The sequence below is a fragment of the Scleropages formosus genome, chromosome 16 (genome assembly GCF_900964775.1).
Source record: "Scleropages formosus chromosome 16, fSclFor1.1, whole genome shotgun sequence".
Lineage (NCBI taxonomy): Eukaryota > Metazoa > Chordata > Actinopteri > Osteoglossiformes > Osteoglossidae > Scleropages > Scleropages formosus.
Window position 1 is genome coordinate 4,558,268 of NC_041821.1, and position 24,474 is coordinate 4,582,741.

The 24,474-nt window shown below is 48.3% G+C and overlaps 1 protein-coding gene across 1 annotated transcript in view; it reads right to left on the reverse strand.

The window, feature by feature from the left end:
• The window catches only part of ctnna2 (catenin (cadherin-associated protein), alpha 2), a 289,592-nt gene extending 277,426 nt beyond the window's left edge, over positions 1 to 12,166 (reverse strand). Inside the window, exon 1 of the mRNA XM_018735926.2 lies at positions 11,798 to 12,166. The gene's annotated coding sequence lies outside the window, so the exon portion shown is untranslated. The remainder of the gene's footprint in view (positions 1 to 11,797) is intronic.
• Positions 12,167 to 24,474: the final 12,308 nt, after the last annotated feature.

The window sequence follows — 24,474 nt, forward strand, 5'->3', positions numbered from 1 at the left end:
GATTGAACCCAGTTCCGTCCATGTAGTTACCCTGGGTGCTCTGGTTGTCTCTCTCAGTCTGAAGCCCTGTTCCAGGTGAAATGGTGACTAAACTGCCACTAGCTCAGGTGTGTGTGTGTGTGTGTGAGTGACCAGTGTATTAGCACTGTATGTCACCGCAGTAAAGGCATCAGCTGAACACCGGTAAACAGTCATACATCATTTTGGAGAAAAGCATCTGAAAAACTAATAAATTTAAGGTGAACATAATAACCTTCGTAGGGCTGATGGTGAGGAGGGACCCCGGAGGAGGAAGTCGGATCCATCGTCGCTGCCAGACGAAACGCAGCGGCGACGCCCAACGCCTCTCGTCACGGCGGGACCCGAACCCAGACCTCCCCGGCCCAAGACAGAACGCAGCACGCGGGATGGAAACACTCTGGCATCAATGGTGAGACTGGTTTCCACCAGGCAGGAGGAGATGTGTGCAGGATGTGAGGACGAGAGCGTCGACCAATAGTGTCAACAATACACCCCAACTCCACGTTATCGAACCCGAGTCCATCAGCCACACAGAGGGACTGGAGGAAGGCCTGGATCAGCAAGGCTGGCTGCTTCACCCTCCACATCTCTCTCTCTCGCTCGCTCTCTCTCTCACCCACCCCCACACACACACACACAGTGATGTTTGGGTCAAGCAGCGGGCACCTCCCCCCCGGATCTCCGAAGTCTCCCTGACAGGCAGGAGACGCCCACCGGTAATTCACCATACAAGACTTTAACGACAAGGCGTGATGCTGAGGCGAGCGCCGGAGGGAGGAGAAACCGATGTCTACCAGGATGCGCGCGCGCGCACACACACACACACACACACACACACTCAAGAGCTCAAGTTTCCCTGAACCGATGGAGAAAGAGAAAAAAAAATAAAAAATTAATGCACAAGCGCTGGAGGGAAAACACAGTTCAGCGCAGGTGGAAAAATCATGATCGCTTTGCCAATCAAAGTGTTAGAGGCGCTTGCTAATGAGTGTGTGTAAATAAAATAAAATTATTTTTTTATTTTTTTTAAAAGTAGGACCAGACCTTACTCGGGTGTTCCAAGACACAAGCTCTTTGCCGAGCGTTCAGCATTTTCCTCACCAGGAAGCCCCGCCCCCCCCCAAACCCGGGGTATTCGCAAAATGACGTAATGACAGTGTAACAGCGGCCAGGAATGGAAAGTGGATCCGAGGACACGGCAACCTTTGAGAGGGCGGTCCGCGGAACGGGTTCGACACCTCGCGCGCCCTCCTTACCACCCGGGGACTGCGGTGGACAGCATGTCGCCAACATGCTGCTTCCAGAAAATTCCGAGAGCCCTCCCAGGACCATCCAGAAGGCAAAAGAACATCCCTCCCTGAACCCGTTTGCCCGCGTGGAGTCGCTCGGCGCAGGTCTGTCAAAACACCCGTCCAAAGAACGACCCTTCGGGGTTTTTTTTCCTTTTCTTCGGCGGCCTTTGTTCACACTTCCTCCGTCCCTTTCTTCCAGGCGAACGCGAGCGGGGCATATTAATGACTCGGGTTTGACACGAGGACCGCGGGCTGAATGAGACGGTTCTGGAACGGTCGAGCGGGGCGGTCTATACCGCGGGAAAAGCGGACAAGGGCGGTTCAGACAGTGACGGATTCCGCTGACCTGGCAGAACGGACTGCTGGGCTCGTCCTTTATTTATTTATTTGAAAACCACAATGCAATTTGCAGAGTGGCGCTGGAGAAACTTCTCATTATTCAATTATTATTGTTTGTTCTGGTCGGCCTGTTAATTTATGTCATTTGGCTTTGCTTTGATAACACCAGTGCCGGGGCTGCAGCACTTAACAACCGAACCGCTCTAATTATAGAGGCAAACAGAACGGCGGCAACGCGATTATCTCAGCCTTGGTATGAGACGTCTGCGTGGGCAGGTCTCCTAAGACTTGTGTGTGTGTATATATACATATACACACACACACAAACACATATACATTATGCACACACACTCGAGTTTTGCCACATTTCTCCGTATCCCAGCTTTTGGCAGGGACAGCAGTAAACACATTTGCGTTTACATTTATTCGTCATGCAGCACGCGGTGAACCAAAGTGCATTTCATAACGAACGAAGCGCTTTAGACAAGCGGTCGAGCGTAGACCGTCTGTCCGGTACCGCCGATTCTGCTCGTGCACATTACGCAAGCTGCTGATCGTAGAATTGATTGGAAATACGTCGCTGACCTTGATGGATGATGCGATCCGGGTTTATTGAGCATATAGGAGATGAGGAGAGGAGTGGGTTTGGAAAATGTGGTTTCAGATCCATCTTAAATACTGGAAGGGATTCAGCAGCTCTGAGGGACAGAGGGGAGCCCATTCCACCACGGTAGATGCAAAACCAAGAACTTACTGGTTTTTGATTTTGGGCCTCTCGTGAGCGGGACCACCAAGCCGCCAGAGGTGGAGGAGCGTGCAAGGCTGTGACAAAGCAGGGTGCAACTCCTATTCTGCAATTTTCCCAGGCAGGAACCGTCCTTCACACAGCTGTGAGTGATATCTGTCGGGAATTTTGCAGCACGGGAGTCGCGGAGCTCAAAAAGCCAGATCAAGCGGTGTACTCTTCACAAGGTGGAGCCCAATTTCACCTCCCCTCATAAGCCGTGACACCTCAGAATGAGGCCCCCGCCTTCTCTCCGGAACCAAAATAAAGAACGGGGCCAAGTTAACATTAAACAGGCGAGAGAAAAAAGTCCAAATCTTCTGTTTACTCCAATTCCAGCAGAGATTAACCTTTGGTGGTGGCAATTTTCAAGTTCACCGTGGAGCTGGTGTACTCAAAGAAGCAAGGACTGGTGGAGGCCTTTCTGAAGGTCCATTGAGGTGGTTGAGCTTGGCGAAGTCTCCAGTCAATGCACCTTGACCAGGTGCTGCAGATGGCCAAAAAGACATTTACCATAATCCTTCAACAAGGCTCCTGGCGTTTCACTCCCACTTAGCTCTCGTCTACATGGAGCTCGAAGAGGCTTAAGATTCCTGGCTCAGAAGGGCTCTTAACCCTGCACCCGAATTTTCCAGCTTATATTTCAAGAGCTTTTCACATCTGCTTGACGTGTTTACCGTCCTGGTATATTTTACCCATAGTTTTCCAAATGGTATCTGAAAGTGACCCCAACTCCTTGCAACCCCAGCCACGGTGAAGTCCCAATGAGGATATCCCAACAGGCCTCTTCCTACATGGGAGCCGGAGGAGACACTTGAATACGCCGAGTCTTGAGCGAAAGCAAAGCCCGACTTCTACCGCACTGCCGCTGGAGGGACGGGGGTGTATGCGTTTGTATTGTTCGCCTGTCACGCTCATCTCGGTGAAGAGTGTTTACCGAAGTTATGAATGACAACGAGGAACAGGAGCTGCGACAGTCCTTACCCTCCAAGACACACTTAGAGAGCATAACACTAAAGCACACTCAATTAGGTCTCTTGCTCCACATGGCCCCAGTACCACCCGAGACCACCTCCGTCAAGCGCTCCCTCGCTGGGCACGGACCAACATCCAGAACCAGAAGCCAAGTATCTACAGTGTGCACCAGGGTCCCTAGCGTTGTGAAGGACAAACGGTAGGCTTCTTACCCTAAAGAACGGTAGAACAATGGCTCTACTGCTCCGGCTCTGTGGGGCGGCGGGAGACGTACACAACGCCTTCCGCAGCTGTCGTCGCCTAAGCTTGATAGATGGTGTCGGACGATGATCAATTAAGCAGTGATCAACGAGGCCGACGGAGAGGAACCCTCGGAGGCTGGCTCTGCGGCACCAGCAGGCATCATTCAATCGACCATCTCCAACAAAAGCCGTTGGGATATTGTGCTGAGACCCTCCCCATCGCCCTGTGCACAAATGTAACCAGAACGCTCTTAACGTTCCCTTTTCCAGAAGAACTTCACTCCTTCCTGTTCCACATCGGAGGTCAGCAGAGCACATCCACACAGATTAACAGAATACTCAGATTGAGGTTAATGCCCTGAAAGGGATCCGATACTATGGAACGAGGTCATTACGCTGACTTGACCCACCGTCGTGCAGACAGCCTGATGTCTCCACAAACGGTACTGACTTGACCATACATTTACATTTATTCAATTAGCTGATGCTTTTCTCAAAAGCAATTTACAATTTTAATCTACTTACAATTATTAACCCATTTGTACAGCTGGGTAACTTTTACTGGAGCATTGAGGGTAAGTACCTTGCTCAAGGGAACTACAGCCAGAGGTGAGATTCAAACCTGCGACCTTTGGGTCCAAAGGTAGCAGCTCCAACCACTGCACTACCAGCTGTTCTATATATGACCCCACCAAGAGACATACGGTATGTGACCTCGGCTCGCCCGCTATTTCAAAGGATGACCTGCGAACAGGGACGTTAAAATGTGTGATTTACACCGCTGGGCCGCTTGGAATTTGAATGAGCGAGCCAACTTGAGATCAATAAATTCAAATTGTGGGAAAAAAAAACTTCTGCAGAGCGTCTAGTAGGTGCGTGCGTGAGCGTACGTGCCGTTATAGGTTCGGGTTTCTAAAGAACACATTTTCACATTAACATTCACACGCTGTCCCATCACAAGGAAGGTTGGGGCAAAAATAAAGTACCACAAAAGAAGCGGTAAATCCACCGGTCTTCCTGTCTCCAGGGAGATGATAATGTTCTTTTTAAGTGCTAACTCAGAGTAAAAATTCCACACTTTACCACAACATATTGGGGGGGTGGGGTGTCCATAGCACTTGTGGAAAGTTTAAAAAAAAAAAAAAAAAAGAAAATTTTTTCAAAAATGGACTGCTGGAGGGTGCGTTGCTGCAGCGGGTGTGGCCGGGTCCTGCTCTCCGGTGGGTCTGGGGTTCGAGTCCTGCTTGGGGTGCCTTGTGATGGACTGGCGTGCTGTCCTGGGTGCGTCCCCTCTCCTCCAGCCCTGGGCCCTGAGATGCCGGGTTGGGCTCCGACTTGCTGCAACCCCGCTTGGGACAAGCGGTTTCAGTCATTTTGTGTGTGTGTGGTACCAGACATGAAGGGAGCAGCACGGTACAAATAAGGTATTCACCTTTCAATGAGTAACAAGCAGTACTGATGTGGTACCAAATAGTACTATCGTGGTACCAATCACGGAAAGAGCAACCTACAGCAAAGTAGAAACAGTATGTAATGTGGTACCGACCTTGCGATGAGTAACCAGACCTGATACCAATCACGGAGAGAGAAACCAGAAGTATAGTACAAACAGGGTATTGACCTTGCAATGAAGTACAAACAGCAGTAACGTGGTACCAATCGTGGAGAGAGTAACCAACAGCAGAGTACAAACCAGGTATTGACCCGACAGCGAGTAACAAGCGGTAATAATGTGGTACCGAAAATGTCGAGTATCAAGTTGAGAGAACGTGAGCGATACACGCGGTCCGCCTCCAAGTTGTCTCTCGTATTTAGGGACGGGAGGGCAGGACCATAGCGGCGTTTACCACGGTGACAGCGGAAACTCGTACTTATCCAAGCGAAGTGCTTCGCACCATCATCTCAACCGCCACGTTTCAACACGCAACCTTATTAACCAAGACAAGGCCGTGTTCCTGGTTTTAAACCCGAAGCATGAAATTATACACGACAAGCCGTGTCTGGAAGATCAATCCCGGGATATAAAACACGCGTTTTTGTCGACCCCCCCGCCGACGGCAATAAAATTAACGTCCGAGGAGGAGCACGAGCTTTTAATGTGCGTCCCGTAGAAAATATTGCTGCGAAACGCCAGCGACGCAGACAAACGCGGCACGTCCGTTGGTTTTAACGTGAGCCACCTACGTGCGACGCTTCGGCGAAAAACCGGCTCGCCGTCCAAGAACTATTAGGGGATCCGATTTGTAAATTCCATTTATGCACACGCAGGTCCTGAATCAATGGAAAATATTTAATATTAATAAGAAAAAATTGTGCCATATTACAGCTGAAACAACTGTACAACTGCTAACGCCGGGATGGGAACCCTGTGCTGGTTTTTCGCACCTTTTTGTGTGTTTTTTTTTGGCGACGGTTTGACACCGCTGTCAAAGAGCGGAGCCCACGTTCTCCAGCTAGCCGTGCACGACTTGGGACCGTGAGCCGCGAAACAGTCGGGTGGGGGAAGGCGGTGCAAAACGAGGCCCTGCAACTCAAACAACATCCCGGTTCGTGTGTGTGTGTGTGTGTGTGTGTGTGTGTGTGTGTGTGTGTGTGTGTGTGTGTGTGTGTGTGTGTGTGGACTCACGAGGGAGAGCGTGTGGACTCACGAGGGAGAGCAGGAGGTAGAGAAATAAAAAAAAGTGAGAGAGAAAGACACATCCATCCAAAGCCAGCATCCTCCTCCGTGCCCAAAAAAAATAGGTGTGAATGCAGAATCCCTTGAGGGGAATGGAGCGCAGGAGTACAAACGAACGGTAACGAGGCCCCGAACAACACAAAAACACCAGCGTACAAAGGGAGAGACAAACACGGAAACACGGCCGGAGGACAAGGGTGTTGTCATGGAAGCTATTCATAGTTAGATATTAGAGGGACGGGGGAGGGGCGGGCCAAGAGCGCCAGCAGGGCCGTTTGGCCCCCCTAGGCGGGACCGCTGAATCAAAAGAATGGAAAAGGACCACATGGAACGCCAAAGTGTCGAGGGAGCGGCGGAACCAGGAGTTGGATGCCGGTGCGGAGCTCTGGCCAACGTTTCGCCGGGGCCCCAAGTGAGAAACGTTGACACGGCTCCGCGGACGCATGCATTCATCTCGTAACGAACGGAGCGGTTACAAAATGACGGGTGTCGACCATCATTCTAAGCAAAACCAGGGTCACCTTATAGAGCAAATCGTCCCTGGGGTCACCACGTCACCGATGCCACCTCGGCGTGGCGGAACCCAAGGATGTTCTCGGCCCCAGTCAGGCACGCGCTCCGCGTCCCGTTCTCGAAGCTCAAATTCACATCCCGCATCGGTCTCCTCCCGAACCTTTCGCCACTCCTCGCCCCGCACGATGAACGCAACTCTTGGAAAATTAAGACCAAAGTTCACGGCCGCCTCTTTAACGCAGGAGCTATCACGATCTCCGCAGTCGGATGGATTCTGAAGATGAGCGCATCCACTGAAGAGGCGCTTTTGTGGAGCACGTTTTACATTCACACGCACGCTCCTTTCAGCACAATCTTTTGTGCAAAGGTTACTTACAGGTTGAAAGCGGACAAGAACACTAACAGTGTGTGGTATGTATATATATTTTTTGACACAGGTACTGTTCAGTAGCTACAAACCCCCCGTGCAAAAACAACCTTCTTCTGCAATGTTTTAAATGTTTCGACCTGGGTCTTGTCTGATGGGGCGGGAAACAACAGTAGACCAGCAGACCTCCGTTTTTGATGCTAATGTCTCGAAGGGATGCTTGGGGAGTAGCCGTGCGAAGGACGCTGCCCCTCCCACCAGGCCTAATATCTGGGATTCGAGTCAAAGCCGAGAAGGTGCTTGAGTCAGAGGCGCCGAGGTGCACCGAAACCCGTCAAATTTAAAGCTGATCAGCAATGCGATGGAGAGGAAGGACTTGTAATAAGAGCCAATATAAAACCGTTCCAACGGTGCCCTCAAGAAAATCTGCATTAGCGGGTCGTAAAATGTGGCGGAACCTTCCGGAGTCCTCATTAGGGGCTAGGTTTTGCCAGGAGCAGGCGGGGCGTCGAGCGAGCGTAGACGCAGAACACCTCCCCGCCTCGCTTATTAGTCGCGTCCCACGATCCCGTCTCCACCGGCCCTCGCGTGCCGCACCGTCCCGAGCAGCGCAGGAACCGCGGGGGTCCCGAGAGAAGAGAAGAACACGTGTCAGATGTTTGCCAAGAGGTGGAGATGTAGAAGAGGGAACGCACCACCCGAGAGCTTCTGGTGACATCCAGCGTCAGAGAAAACCGCGGCTCTCGGCACGCGCACACACACACTTAGGAGGTTCATTTTCCGGGGAATTCCATTAATTTAACCTTCAGTCAGAATCAATAACGCCGCTTCCAGGCAGACAACCTCTTCCGGGCTCTAAAAACAAATTATGGACGATGTTTTAGAGAATCTCATAAGAAGCCTTTGAAATGTCCAGTAGCAGCTTTCCAGGAGTACCGCTGTGCTGGAGAGGGCTGTGGCACAAAGCTTTCCTTTGCCCGTTTCCCAGGGGTTCTCTCTATCCTTTTAAAATACCTTTAAAACCACCAACTACCACTGAGCCTCATCACACATTCCTGCTTAAATCCTCCACACGAGAAATGGTCAGCTCTTCAAGCGACGTTACACCGCTAGGCAACGATACGCAACCCGATTGTTTTTACGGCCAAGCAAGAGCGCCGCACTCCTCCGCCACTCACCGTTCGGTGGCCCCCCTGACAAGGGGCCTGAAATGTAAAGCCCTTCAGTTTTTGCTTCAACATGGTTGAATGATCTCCCTTTGTCCTTCAGCGCTACTGAATCCCTTCGGCGCTCAAGAAGCGTCTCCTAACTCATCTCTTGCAGACCAACTTCTCGCCTGAAACTTCCACAACTTCGCCTTTCTCCACCTGCTCCTTGATGTCTGGTCATTTTATTATTCAAACATCAAATCTGTATGTAACTACCAGAAGATGTGCGTTATGGAAACGGCGATGTCAAAGGGAAAAAGTGGGGCTTCAGCAACTGTGTGTCTAAGCGCTCTATCGCTTGTTGGACGCACTTTTGTTTCCTGCGAGCCGTACACCGCTTACGGGAAAAGCATCAACCGAATACACAACCACAAATGTAAATACTTCGCCCACACAAAAAGATCTCGACACAACCATGATCGATGCTGGAACCCAAGAGCTCGTCTCAGTCTCTTTATGAATGACACCACGAGATAGAAGCTCTTCTGGAGCCCACCCGTGCAACCTCTTCACGTTTCGCGTCGGGATCGCAGTCTGTTTGGTCACCGTTGATTCCGGGCCGTTCGATATGCCTTCCAGCAGTTGACACAACAATGACTCAAATCAAACTGGAACGGAGCAGCTGGAGGCAGGTTTGCTTTGTAGGTCCGGATTGAGGACGAGTCCTCAGCACATGGCAAGCCTGCTGCGGCTGGGTCACCTGCAAGGATTTATCCAAACCCTCGATGCGCGTCCTGCTGACACCTGAATGGAAATACTTAATCTTGGCGGAACAGACTTCTCGTGCAACACGGCGTCCTGCTGCTCTTTGCAGCTACGGGAAACGAAGCTCTGAGCCTCCTGATCGGTCCGGTGCGAAAGCACAACGTGATCCATAATGCATCACCATGGAGCGAGTCCATCGGAAGTGGACCCAGAAGTCCAGACGGTTGAGATCAATACGACGCGGGGTGACGTCAATTATTCATCCATTTCAGGCTCCGCTCGTGGTATAATTCGCATCCCCCTTGGTCCGGATTATAAGGTGTAAACTCACCTCGAAATGAGCGCAAGCGTGTATGCGGGGGTGCCCTGCCTCACTGTCGGTTAGAGGACGTTCTCCGAGAGACGACGTGGTCCAGTCTACGACCCGGAGGAAGTGACCGCTTCCTTTTACAGTAAATCACAGTCGGGGACTCTACAGCACCCATTCATCCACCCCCACCACCACCACCACCCCGACCTCGCATGGAGACCCAAGGCGCCAGTCACATAATTCACACCGCTGCTGCAAAACTTGCCGTCCAAATTAACACCTCCACCCTCCCACCCACCCACACAAGTTGCCATGGGATGTTTGGCCTGGCAACATGCAGCATGGTATTTAAGGAACCGGACTTGTCACAGTATCAGTTACAATAAATAAAAACACCTGTAAAATAAATATATTCGGACTGAGCGCAGGCAAACCAGCTGAACACATAACACACTCTTAGCGCACTACCTTCAACAGTTCCCCAAAAATAGTTAACCACGAAATAACTTTCTGTTCCTTTTATTTATTTTTTTTTTGGAAAGTGTTGACCTCTGGCCTTTCGGTGGGTTTGGAAGAAGTCACAGAGGGGCACAAGAGCCGCCACCGCGACTCAGCAAATATTGGAGGCGACGTTTAAATGCAGCCCACGCAGATTCCAGCCGCACTTCCGTCCACACAAATAGAAGCGAGCTCGTCCGCAGCAAGGGGTGTCCTCTCTCGGCAAACACACAGCTGCGTCTCACGCTTTGGCTGCCGGTGCGTGCCAATGAAGTAAAACTGCAATGTAGTCTAGTGCAGGGCCCATACTGACAGTGCAAATGCTATAAACAACAAAGGCCAGCAGATGGCGTAGTGGTTGGAGACGTTACCTTGCAACCTGAAGGCTCCCGACCAGAGTCCTCGCACCTGCTGTAGTGCCTTTAATGAAGCTATTTAAAATTAATTGATGCAGCAGGAATACCCCAATGTATAACGGGGAAATTACTATAAAGCTAATTATCTCTCATGGCAAATCACCTTGGACAAAGTCATCAAATAATAAAATATTGCGCAACACATTCTTAAAACCCGAAATGTGTACTTTCGGTCAAAGTCCCGTATCAGTTTGGAACAAAACATAAATGGAGATGGAAACCTATTAACCGTTTTACTTACGCATAATGAACTGTCTGGCTTACAATTTGTAAAATGACAGACCGTTCCGGAAAAATCGGAATACCTCGCTGTGCCAACGTACACGCAAATTTTGACCTCTACACCATCGATGACCCGTCCAACCCCTGCAAACTTCCAAATGTCTAAATTATGTTTTGTGCAAAGAAGCGCTTGTTGGAGGAAATTACAAGGCAACATGGGAAAACCCATTAGGGTTTGTTAATGGAAAGAGGCTCTTAGTAGCACCACTGAATTTTTCAGATGCATTACATAATAATGCACCTTATCAATGGTGTCATACGCGAGTCGCCGGCATCGTGGCAGAGTTTTCCGCTCCTCCTGGAATTAAGCTGTGCCCCAAGGCAGCTGATCTAGCTGATCACTTCTCACCCGTGTTAGTAACTCGCGGTTGCACCGTTCAGATTACCCAAGGTACCCCGGGTAGAAATGCAAATGACGCCCTTTCCCGAAGGTTAGATCCCATCCTCAGACAGCTGGTACATGTAGGTTTGTTGCCTTTTTCGCTTAAGTGAAACTTTGAAGAGGATGAGTGTGGCAGGGAGGAGCTTGTTTGGCCCACAGCGCGTCCACATGGTGCACGCGCGTATGCGCCGACACCGAGACGAGAGCGTGTCCCACCTATCGCTGCCACGCCGCGGCTACGGCCCCGGGACAGAACCTCCCCCTCCCAGCGAGCGCTCGGTCAAACACTTCCACTACGCCGGGGCAGAGCAGAGGTCCTCATCTGCCGCTGCAGCTGAGAAAACTGGAGGAGAATTAAGAATTTAGAAAGAGTTAATTTAAGAAGAGCGCGGCCACTGGCGCGCAGATCAACTGCTGCCGCTGCGACGGGAGCGACCCGGCGCCGGATGACATACAGCGGAGAGGCGCGGAGCACACAGCGGCGCTCAATTTCACGCGCACTGGCACAGCGCAAAGAAAGAACAAAGCAACACGGGAGGAGCGGCACGCGCCTCTCGCGTCACACTCTCGCGCGCCTCTCCGGGGTCGTCGCTGCAGAGCGTCGCCGACGTGCACGCGGAGCCGGTGGTGGTGATGCTGATGATGATGATGAGGATGGTGGTAGCGGTGGTGACGATGGCAGGAATCGTGCACGCCTCCTCCGCCCGCGCGCGCTATCCTTGGCCATGTCGGTGCGAAGCCTTCCTCGCGCAAGCGCGCGCACGCAGCACTGCCGGCGCCACTCACCTCGTCGGACAGCTCCCGTGCTGGAACAAAAAGGGGCTCCGCGTGCGTTGGATGCGCGAGAATGTGCGAGCCGGTGCGTGCGCGCGCGCCTGCGTGCCCGTTTCTGTGTTTGCGTCGCGTTCCTTTCTGCTGAACGGATTTTACTCCCCCGGACTTGACGCCGGACGCTGGGCTGCTCCGCCGCCTCGCGCTGAACTCCGCCCGAACGAATGAGAGCCCCACGCGCCGCCGCTCGCGGTATCTAGGAAATGCTCCCCCCCCACCAGCCAACCAACCAACCAACCAACCAACACACCCCTCCCTCTCAGCCAAATAATGCCTCGCGTCCTCTTCCTCCTCCCCTCCCTCCCGCAGAATCCCAGCAACAGCGAGGGCAGGTGCCGAGTGCGCGCACGCGCCTGGGGCAGAAGAAAAAAAAAAAGCGATCCTTGCAAAATAGTGAGCCATGTGGTCAATGGGCAGTTCTCTGCGGACCTGCTATATAGTGAGCCTTCCAATGGACCGGGTCCCTCTGCGCATGCGCAGTATTTTCGCTCGCTCCGGTGAACGTCGGGTTATAGCGGCGCGCAGTCAGTGAACTGGAATGAATGTTTGGGATGCTGTATATCGCTAAAAACTGCGCCTTTTCAGGTCAGGGAAAATAGGGGAAGGTTAGTTCGCAGGGTTATCCGTTTTTCTTTTCTACAGGTGTGTGCCTCAGTACGGCGCCGTGTAATCACAATAGTTTGAATGAAATAACCGCGGTTTCATTTCTCTTTTTAAAATTTCTAGAATTATTTATTTATTCCATTGTTTTTTGTCATTTCTGAGTGTTTTTTTTTTTTTTTTTTTTTTTTTTGCATTTTCCATGGCATCCTCTCTTGTGTTTTTCTTCAGTGTCTCTAGTGTCTATGGAAAATATTTTCCAACACTTAAAATTATGGTGCCAAAGATGTGATAAAATAATTTTTAAAAAAGTTAAATAGCATTATAGTGCTTGATAGCAACTAGTGTTTTCAATAGAGGCAAAACAACAATAGTGAATAATAAAGAAATGTCCTGTTGTGCAGATCTGTGTTAATACAGAGTCCCAAAATGTTCTGTTAGGAAAGAAATTACTTGTGGAAATTCTCAATTTATTCATTAGTATTGTAACATAACAGATATAACAAACCATGTAGTGTATCAGAGCTCAACCTTCTGCAGAAAAGATTCATAAAACATAAGACATTAATGAGGTTTCCTGTCCCTTTTTATTACTTACTACAGCAGTACAGCCTACACACCAGGCAGGGTTAAAATTAAACACTTAAATCAGAATTTTATGCAAAGCTGTCAAAGAGAAACAGTGAAACATATTAGTGCAGCACATTAACATGCATATGTGCGCATGGTAATACTGAGTTTCGGAAGCTTCAGAATGTATTTGTCATAAAAACAGTTTTTTTTCCTCTAACAGGAGAACATTGATGAGCCCGTGATGGTCAGCAACATTATATAAGGATGAATACCACCCTATTTTTGACCCTTGACCTCCATTGTTTAATAGCTTTCATATAATGAATCATCATATATCATTTTAACATACCACACTGTAGTGTATAAATGAATTTTGAGTGTAATATACATCATCATCTGAAACCGCTTGTCCAAAGAAGGGTCGCACTGAGCCGGAGCCTAACTCAGCAGCACAGGGTGCAAGGCTGGAGGGGGAGGGGACGCACCCAGGACGGGACACCGGTCGGCCGTAAGGTGCCCCAAGCGGGACCCGAACCCCAGACCCACTGGAGAGCAGGACCCAGTCAAACCCACTGCACCACTGCACCCGCCTCTTGAGTGTAATATACTCAGTGCTAATATATATACAAAGAAACATGAGAACCTTGTATCTGAAAGATACACATTTATGAGAGACAACCTTCCAAAGTGTCAGTCTTAGATGCTGTCTTCTCACTTTACAATTGAAAAGACCATCTGTGCACATAATTTACTGGGAATGAATAAAGAGGAGGAAGAAAGAGCGCTCCTTCCCCACAGCAAACCGGGGACACGTCACCTTTTCAATTTCCACGGGGATAGTTAAGGGAGAGGCTTCCAGCCATCGGTGATGAACGGTCTCTCAGCTTTCCCGGCCTTTTTTTTAAAGTGCTTCTTGAGCATCTCGAAGCTGATGATGCGTCAGATGCCAAAGCGAGCAATGACAGCAGGATCACGGCCACTCGCTCAAAATTCTGCAGCCGGCGTCAATCATTTAGCATTCTGTGTGACTCGCGATCCCAAGGGGGTTATTTGAGCCTTGCCGAGCCACACTTTCTCTCCGGCCGGTCATCTGTACGGATCCTTGGCAGTGGGGGGAATATAGTAGAGCGCCCAACAACCCTCGGCAAATCCCCATTGCAAAATTGCACGTAGGGACTTGCCACGTGGGACTCGCACCTAGGTGAGATTTTGTGAGTAAATGCATCTTAATTTCCAAAGATAGACACGTTTGAACCACTTCCACCACCGAGCAGCATTCACCATCATTTTTTTCTGCAGGTATTCATGCATTTCTGGAGCTTCCCACTGCCTGCATTTATTGCCTTCTCAAGCAGCGCGCCGTCGTCCTGAAACCCGGCGGCGCCCGTGACGTAAACCCTCACCAGCACCAACGTTCGTCACTCAAGTGTCTGACGCTTCACGTCCTCGTTATAAAAATACTCACATAACAGGTTTTGAAATAAACCGTAGATGTGACACTTTTCTCCCATGCAAAGGAAAACATCAGTGATTTACATTTAATATAAAATTCAGCCACACATTTTTTTTTTTTCTTTGACACTGCAAGCCAGTGGGTTACCCAACACGTTCAACCCCCAGAGCAATTTCCTCTCGCTTTTGCTGATGCCCCTGCATTTCAGTCTGGTTGGAGTTTGCGAGTGGCAGCTCCTCTAATTAGTCCCGGCACTGGGAGAATACACATAAATCAGTAGAAATGAACAATCTGTATGGAGATGGTGGAGGGGATTCAATTACTCCAGACAGGGCCACTAAACAGCTGCACAGCTTTCCTATTATGCGTTATCCCCCACATCAGCTCATCTGTCACGAAAATGGGCAGAGCCCAGCCTGCACTTTCTTACAACACTTTGAAACTTCTTCTTCTTTTTTTTTTTTTTTTTTTTTTTTTTTTACCGTGCACCGCGAAACTCATCCTATCTGACTCGTCTGTCAAGCATTTACGACGTCTCCTTTACCGTACTCTCTTGGGCCATTTGCTCGCTTCAGTTTCCTTGCAGGGCGTCGCATCTAACCGTGGGACATTTTGGCGATCCAAAATTTTGCTGCCTGAAAGAGGGTGTAGAAATGCACTTTTACGTTGCGATCGAGCGCGGAACAGCGTCGCGCAGATGTCGGAGGGACGCGCGCTCTTAATGGAACTGTTTGTATTCCACTGATGACGGCTGCTTTGAAAGCCGGATCCTCTTTCCAAAGAAATGCCCTAAGGACTGAGTTCATTTTTAGCCGGCAATATCAGTCAGACGGGTGTGACAGGTACCACTCAAGCTAAACATCGGTACTTCAGGGGCGTACAAACGTTAATGAAAATTGACAGTTTGAAAGCAACAGTCAACACTTCTGCTGCAATGATTTTTTTTTCACTTTATCCCCCCAAAGGAATAGTGGCTACAAGCAACAGCCAATAAGACCACAAGGCTCAACGGATTGTATCGGGCAACACTTATCCATCAGTCGGCTCCCTTTCAACAGATTGCCGGTCACATTGCTAAACATGAAACAATTTAATGGCAAATTTGCAGTGGACCTTCAGCTGATGAGTGCTGATGGGTAAAACGTGTGACATGGGGGCACAGCAAGTAGCGCTGCTGTCTCACAGCGCCTGGTGGTGTGAGAGGATGTGGGTTCGATCCCTGCTCAGTCTGTGTGGAGTTTGCGTGTTCTCCCCCTGTCTGTGTGGGTTTCCTCCCGCAGACATGCTGGTCAGGTTCACACATAGTGTGTGTGTTCCACTGATGTATGGATGAGTGACCCAGTGTAAGTAGTGTATCTAGCAGTGTAAGTCACCACAGTGAATAAGGTGTGTGGGCTGGTAACACTACATAGAGTTCATTGGAAGTCGCTTTGGAAAAACGCATCTGCTAAATAAATGTAATGTGGACTGCACTACTGATTTTATTCATTTGTCTTTTTTTCATCAACCGCTTGTTCTATGTGGGCTCGCAGCAGTCCGGTGCCTATCACGGAACCACAGGGCAGGCGCCGGAAGGGTACACTCTGTATGGGACACCAGTCCATTGCAAGTCTTCTTACACTCATTCAATGTCAGAATATTTCTGTAGGGTTTGCATATCTTTCTGCAGGCCATCTGGCAATAGTTTAACGCTTTGATTCTTCCTTCACCTTCCCAAGGATGTTCAATTCCGAATAAGTTTTAATTGGGATAACGCCAAGCTCATTTCCAGAGCAGGCAATTCAATTTGATGACTGTATTTATTTCTAGAGTCCTTTCTGAGGAGATATTCCTGCTGCGAGAGAGTTCAAGTCGGCACGTAAGGTCAGCAGTAAGTTACGGTAAATAGCAGCGAGGACAATTTCGCGGCGAAGCAAACATCTCGACCGCAAAATTCCATCAGAAGCCAGCGAAGCGGGATCGAGATTATCTTTTCCAAATGGAAGACCTGGTGGCTGCGTAAAAATATTTGTTCTTGGTGTCATTTCCATGGTCCATTAAATTTGAAGGGTACTTGCATAAACCTGCTTCCAAACTTGGGCTGCTATGAATTTCCTTATTTCCAGGCTCATCTCCATGTTGGGAAATATAATGTTTTGGTGCGGGTGACCATGGTAAGACGTGTGATATGTGAAATTATTATTCTGTTGCACAGCCACCATGATTTATATTGGATATTTTAGTGGAGAAAATCAGTTTGAGGTTACCACGGTAGGGCACCTCCTAGGATGCAAACCAATAACCTCTTGGTTTCCAGCCCACGTCCTTAACTGCTGTGCTACAGCTAAATGTTTCGACCTCCCTCTGGGTTTTTCTGACAGCACAGTCACGGCAGTCCAGGCAAAGCCATTTGTTTACTAATTTTCATCTCTTAAACTGAGCTGCGGCTTTGTGGGATTATTGCATTCAGGTTGGTTCTCGGCCCCATCAGGCTTATCTCAGTTTTCCCATCTGGCGCACTTTGTGGAGCGCAGGAGTCTGCACTTCATTTTCAGGGAATGGAGTGGCTTCTATATATATAAATCTGTTATGCCTTGCTGACCTTTATTATTACGTATTAGGTGATGATAACTAGTGATGACTAGTTAATCCATTTGCCTGTGATATTTTGTATGGGTTTTAGAAGATCCATTGCATATAAAAGCATATTTGTAGGAGTCATACAAGTTCGATCCCCACCTCTGGCTTTAGTACCCTTCAGCAAGGTACTTACCCTAAATTGCACCAGTGAAAAATTACCCAGCTATATAAATGGGTAAATAATTATAAGCCTGTAATAACTGTAATCTTGATGTTATGAGCCGCTTTGGAGAAAAGCATCCGCTAAATGAATATATGTAAATGAAAGTTAAACATCTCTGTACTTTTATAAGCCCATTACCACCCAGCTTGTTCTAATATTATTGTATTTTTACTGTGTTTTCAGAAAGGTAGATTTTTATAGATTTAGCCGCCACTCTTCTCCAAAGTGACATAATATAGGTACTATGTAGGTACCTTACTTGAGGGTGCTAGAGAAAGAGGTGGGATTTAAACCGTGATCCACTGAGTGCAAGAGAACAGCTCTGATAGCTACGCCACCTGCTGCCATCTGTGGGAAATGACTTTACAAAACAAATCTGTCGGCTCCCACCCCAGCGAAGTACACGAGCGTAAATCATCAACCCTGAGCACCTCAGATGACCCCACTGAGGCTCATGCGAGACTTGGGGCGGCCCATCAAAGGCGGCGGGACAGCATGCTTGGCCAAGAGAGGTCCTCCGATCGAAGGGAGCAGGAATGTCAGACGGAGGAACAAAAACCGGTGCCGCCCCCCGGGCAAATTCTCCGAGAAGAGCAGGCGCACTTATCGCTGTCAATCCCACTCAGGGTTTCTAACCGCTTCAGGGCCACCGCACCACTAATGCTGCTTTAGTTGCGTAAGCATTGTCCTCTGCGGCCCCGCTCAAACAATGAGTTTTTTAAAGCGAGCGCTTTTTTCTTTGCTAAACAATCGTCGCGGCGTGTGGTAGATGCAGGGTCGGCGCGGCAGTCCGGCGGGACCGCGTGCAGCTCAGCAGAAGGGAAACGCAGCAATTTATGTGCAGGAGGAAGATCCGCGTTTTTCGGCATCGTGGTTCTGTTTCGTATGGGTGGAGCGGTGGGGGGAATTAGCAGGTCGAGTTCGGTTTCGGCCCTACCTCCGCGTGCACCGGAAGAAAAAGTGGCGGCTGGTGTTTGGAAACACTGGGGGGGTAAAAAAATTCCTGCCACTAAAAACAGCGTTTAAATAGGTTATTCTTTGTTTCACTAACTTACAGATAAAGGAGAAGCATGTTCCTGCCAACACTGTCTGAGGGCAGCAGGTGGCGTAGTGGTCGGAGCTCCTGCTTTGTACTCATCCGGTTTGAATCCCACTTGTACTGCAGCACGCTTGGTTATGAGTCTTACCCTGAATTGGTACGGTAAAAATGAGAAACTGTGATGTTGCTTTTGAGATACACAGAAAGCATCACATACAAGAATAAATGTAAAATAAATCAATGTAGCAGGTGTCACACTTGTAGCAAGCAAGATCAAGTCTCCTGTTTCAAATCCCACCTCCTCCTGTGCTGCCCTTGATAAGGGTACTTACTCTGAGTCAATATTGTAAGAAAACCCTGCTGTATAAAGGAGTAAATCATTGTAGAGTTGATTATCTGACACTGTAAATCATCTTAATAAAAATAAATCTTAGGCAAAGGTGTCATATAAATGATTAATAACAATATATCGAATATATAATTACATATTTTAAAAATCCCTATGTATGGCATGCTTTTAATTCCACATGTTTGTACAGATTTTCTGTGGTGTGTTTCCGGCCACCAACCGGTGCTCCAGCAGCTTCACTGACACAAGTGTTACAGTTTCAACACACTTTATTTTAACAATGCGGCTCCGCTGAGTAATGCACTATTCAACAGAAAATCGTCGCACTGAGAGGCCAACGCGGAAACGAGAGTCTAGATTGGAGAACTCGGGCTCAGATGATGTATTCCATCTATTCATGTAAAAGTTTTTGCTGGTGGATCTGGGATCGAAAATGTTTTTAAAACACAGAGGCGGTGTGAGGTGTAGGTCTATGGTTTCTATTAAAAATTAAAACAGTTCCAAAACTTGTTTCGAAGAGAACTTAAAAAAAAAAAAAAACGCACATCAGGAAGATAGTGCTTGTCTGATTCTGATTCCGACCTTATTCTGAGGCTCGCGGCTTTAACCTCGCTTGATGCACCCAGGTGGCATCGGATAAATGGCGTTAAACAATACGGGCATAGCCTTAAAAGCAGCTTTAATCCAGGGGGCGCATTCTTAAAATGAATACGAAAGATAAATGTGATCAATTACAATCAAGTAAAATTACCTGCTTTATTTGCATATCATTTGCAGCCAAAAACCTGACCTCATTTGAACCCACAGATGCGGCAGTGGAACAATTTCAATAGATGCCGATGCAGTATTAAATATATTGAGAGCGGCTATGAAAAAATAACCACATAGTGTCAATAGCTGGGACCGGGAAATATGAATATGAAAGAGCCTGAAAGAGGCCCCTAGAAATGTCCCGCTATTTTTACCATTAGTTACGCAGTTGACCACAAAACAGCAAATCGACAATGACAGTTGGAGGACGCTAATTGGATTACCGGACCCAGACGACCTCTCCGAAAATCCGCGAGTTTAATCACCCGTATTGCTCGGGTTTATCGGACAATTTGCTCCATCGTACGAGCAGATAAAACGTTGCAGGGAACGAACGGCGAGAAATGGCCGTTTGAGAATCTCGATTGTCTTCCGTGATCGATATCGCATCTCAAAGGTGTTTCGTTGAAAGCATAATGGAATTGCTATTTTAATTAAAAAAATGCATCGATAGGCCCGTTGCGGACATGAAAGGGTAAGTCGTAGAGAAATTGTTGTTACTGACTCCCACGTAGCACTTTGACTGTTACCAGTGTGAACATGAATCATGTATTTGCTCATTCGGCTGACACTTTCCTACAAAGTGACTTACAATTTTTTACCTATTTATACAGTTGTATAATTTTGGTAGACTAAGTACCTTACTCAAAAGTATTACAGCTGGAATTGTGATTCAAACCTGTAACCTTTAGGCCCAAAAGCAGTAGCGCTAACCGCTACACTACCAGCAGAGTGATGAAGTGCTCTCACAAATGTAATTGGCTCCTCTTAAATACCGGCCAGTTTCCGATTGCAGGATCTGGTACCTTTACCCCTTAGTGAAGGTTAGTGAGACAGCCAGCGGTCTTTGTCTGAGGGCTTGATGGAAATGCCCCAGACCCATTGGCCCCCCGTTCGGGTGTTTGATCTGCTAAGAGGCTTCAGGGTCGCCCTTCCACCCTGTTCTTAGAGGATCCATCATCCAGGATTTCCACTCACGGGTGCCGGCTCCCGCGCCAGGGTTTACACCTTTTTCAGCTGTGAAGTTCACAGACTGTACTGATGAGGGAGGGTATCTGTAGAGTTAACCCTTCAAGATAACCGTAAGCCCAACACTTAGAGTTAACCCAAACCCTTGAAGAAACCCGAACTCTAAAGAGCTACGTTCAGACCCCACTTGTTACCATAGTACAGGTTTCCCCCGTTATCCGAAAGTGAAGCATTCCTGTGAAACCTTTCATAAGCCGAAATGGCATAAAGCGAAGAAGGAATTACCAGTAATTTATGTGGGAGAAATTTTTGAGCGTTCCCAGACCCAAAAAATAACCAAAAAATAATCAAATCGTTGTAAATAACACACAAAACCTAACAGTATGAATGGTGGATGCAGTCAAGTTCAACGCACACACAATGTCTTTATTTCATTCACCACGATGGAAATGCTGAATTACGTCCAGTTTTACACTAAGTGTAACACCCTTACAAGCTCTCTGACATTTTGGGACACATCTTGCTAACGGATGCACAAAACAAATCGAGATGAAGCACAGATGCTCAGAGACACAATTCAAAGCTATGGCGGCTTGATGCTGAGATGCTGAGTGTCGTTCCTCAGGGTGCGGGCTACCTCTATTATGCTATTCTCGCTTTTTTCGTAAAAGTGAAAATGCTCCTCGGATTTCATTCGGTTAGCAAAAACAGGTACTAATGTAGGTCTTTCACAGAAGCGAAGTGGCGTTAGGCGAACTTTCAAAAAGCGGGGGATACCTGTAGCCCTGATCAAGGTTCTTACCCTCAGTTGCTTTAGCAAATATTTCTCAGCTCTAAGTCACTTTGGAGAAGAGCGTCAGATAAATGTGCGGTCAATGTCGTAACGTCAAGCAGGATTTGATGCGAGGGCCTTGTTTGGGGAGCCCAAACGAAACAAACTGCTCTGAGTCCTTGTGGAAGAAATGGTTCTGGTGTCGAGAGACACACTGCACCTCATTACCCGCTGCGGCCATCGCGTCGTGTTCCCGCGCTGGCAGATGTTCGCTCGCCTGCCTGGCAGGGTGTCGGAAGGAGGAATCGTATAGGAGATGTGGCAAGTTCACAATGCATATTTCAGAAGGAGGGGGAATAAAAGGCACTCGGAGCCGGTGTCAGAAACGTCCTGCTATCTTTGGACTTTAATGTGATCCTCCTTGGTAGCGCAGTGAGTAATATCAGCTGTCAGGTAGTGCTTCACTGCAGCAGATTATTTATATACAGCAGCAGGGTGTACAGGGGCTTTTTCATGGAGGTCTGGAGGTCAGAGAGTGACTTTGGGCCTCCGCGGCTGTATTTCTCCGAACGACGGCAAGGAACGTGGCGAAAAAGCGTCTAACCAGACTTGACCTTCCTGCTTTCGGGAAAGACGCGTCCCGAGATCCCGGCACCTCTTGGCGCTTCGGCGCGTCCTTCTCCAAAACCCGTGGATCTTAGCAGGTCGGCTCTGATCCTCCCGGAGCCTCCCTCGCATATCTCGCCTGCTCGCAACATCTGTCTTTCAGTGACTTCGAGTTGAATGCGTGTACGTGAGAACGCCAGGAAGGAAAGCGTCGGTGGAAGGTCGGGCAAGAGTAACAGTGGTGGCTGGTGACGGAGGACGTGATTTTCAGTAGCCCATCTTTTGTTTAAAATAAAACCTAGCAGACATTAATTTTTTTTCTTTTTTAAACCATTCAGAAAATCGACCGTATGAAAACCAAAAACTTTTATGCAAATCTTCTTCTTTTTTTTTTTTTTATTTTTTGAAAATGTTGTAATTAAGAATATTTTCTTTTTTTCCTTTCGTAAAATAGACAATGTGATGATACAGGCCACTCAGTGGTACAACAGCAGGACCTACAATCAAGTTTACACTAAATTTGCGGAAACGGGCACTTAAGGATACACTGCAGGAGAAACTGTTTTACGAGGGGCGTCGCTGTAAATACTCCCTTTAAATTTTAGTCGAAGAAATGTTTGGGCTTTGCAGAATATCTTTATTTTTTTACGTTTGCTTATTTGAGACATGACATCATGATACCGAAGGCCCATTGCGTACACTTGTCCCTACCATGTTTTACCGCAGCTCATTCACTGAGACCTTCCCAAAGCACGCTGCTGAAGGACACACCTGGACTCCAAGACCACCTCGCCACCTAGTGAAATGACACAGGTGTTGCACCGGTTCAGGGTATTGTTAGAGGTTCGAAAGGTGCATCAGAACCCACCGGAGTATGTCTTCGCCCCATATCACCCCTCCACCCTGCTTTCCCGACCGCACACACACCGGTGTCTCTGTCACCCTCACAGGAAACACACCATAAATGATTAATGGCGCGCATCCGTCTGGGACCGTGCAGAGGGTGCGCGTAACGGGAGAGCAGCTCTTAGAGCCTGGGGTTGTGGAGGGGACCCGACGGCCAAGGGCCAAACCGCCAGGGGCCCAGAGGTGTTCGAGCACAAAGGAGCGGTCTCCCGTCAAGCTCTTTTCGCCCGTCCCTCCTTAAAACGGAGCCGCGAGCGATTTGGCGCCGCTCGTCCTCGCGCGCGAGCACATCGACACGCCACGCGATACTAATGAAGACGTGATCAAGAGCGCCTAACGCCAGTCCCCTCCGCACCGGATCGACGTCGAAATCTGGAGCGCGCGCAGACGGCTGCTCCTCGGAGACGGAGCCATGGATTATTTATTCGCAGTGGCCCCTTGTGGGAGGCTTTCAACTTCGGAACAAAGTCGACGTGCATTGTAGATCTCGGTGTGTGAACTTCTCTGACAATGGTAGCTTGTGGGGGTTTCGTGGCTGAACAGTCTAAAGAACACCAGAAATATATATATGCTCTACATATATATATAAATATGTAGTTATGTATATATAGTTATGTTTAGATTTATATGCATTTTAAACATTAGAATAAATAAATATATTTATATACAAATGTGTATAAAACTATATATACATGTACACCTACATATATATATATATATATATATATATACTGTGTGGGGGGCGCCATGGCGCAGTGGGTTGGGCCGCAGTCCTACTCTCCGGTGGGTCTGGGGTTCGAGTCCCGCTTGGGGTGCCTTGCAATGGACTGGCGTCCCGTCCTGGGTGTGTCCCCTCCCCCTCCGGCCTTACGCCCTGTGTTGCCGGGTTAGGCTCCGGTTCCCCGTGACCCTGTATGGGACAAGCGGTTCTGAAAATGTGTGTGTGTGTATATATACTGTGTATATATATGGATACATATGTAGGAATAAATTTGCAGAAGGAAGACACACACTCTGTCTCTCTCCCATACAGATGTTTCATTCTGTCCTTCTTAAGTGGCCGTCCTTCCCAGCCGTCCTGAGTTCTTCACCTTCCTAGCCGTTCCGAGTTAAAAAATGCTGCATTAAAAAAATTGTGTGCCTCTAGTAATAAAGAGAAAAAGGGATTGCATTTTTACAGCTCTGTCGCTCTTATGATAAATTACTGCAAATGATGTGCTCGTCTTGTGCTGCTTCACTGCCTTGTTTCTCAGAAAAATAAACCATTGGTTATTAAATATTGCTCAGTTATACTTGCATAAAGCTGTGAACGAACGCTTTATTGTACTGTCACATTGTGCTTTTAGAGGTTCATAAATATTATTAAGCACTAAGCGATGTCATTATTCAGCCATAACATTATTATTAAGTTATTTTTATTACTGGAAGGTCTAACAAAATCCAGCATTTCTTCAAATAGAATGTCACAACATGCATTTCCTCTTTTTCTGTAATTCTTAAAAAAAAAAGAAGAAACATATGGATGCACTGATCCGTGTGCGTTGCAAAAGGAATGAGACGTGATGTTGGAACTGGAAACTCCCTACCGTTCTGTGTGACTACCAGTACTGTCCCCCTTTTCATCACACACACACACACACACACACACACACACACACACACACACACACACACAGACTGAAAGTGCTTGATCCAAGCAGGGTTGCAGCGAGCTGGGGCTTAACCCAGCAGCACAGGGCGCAGGGCCAAAGGGGGAGGGGACAAACCCAGGAC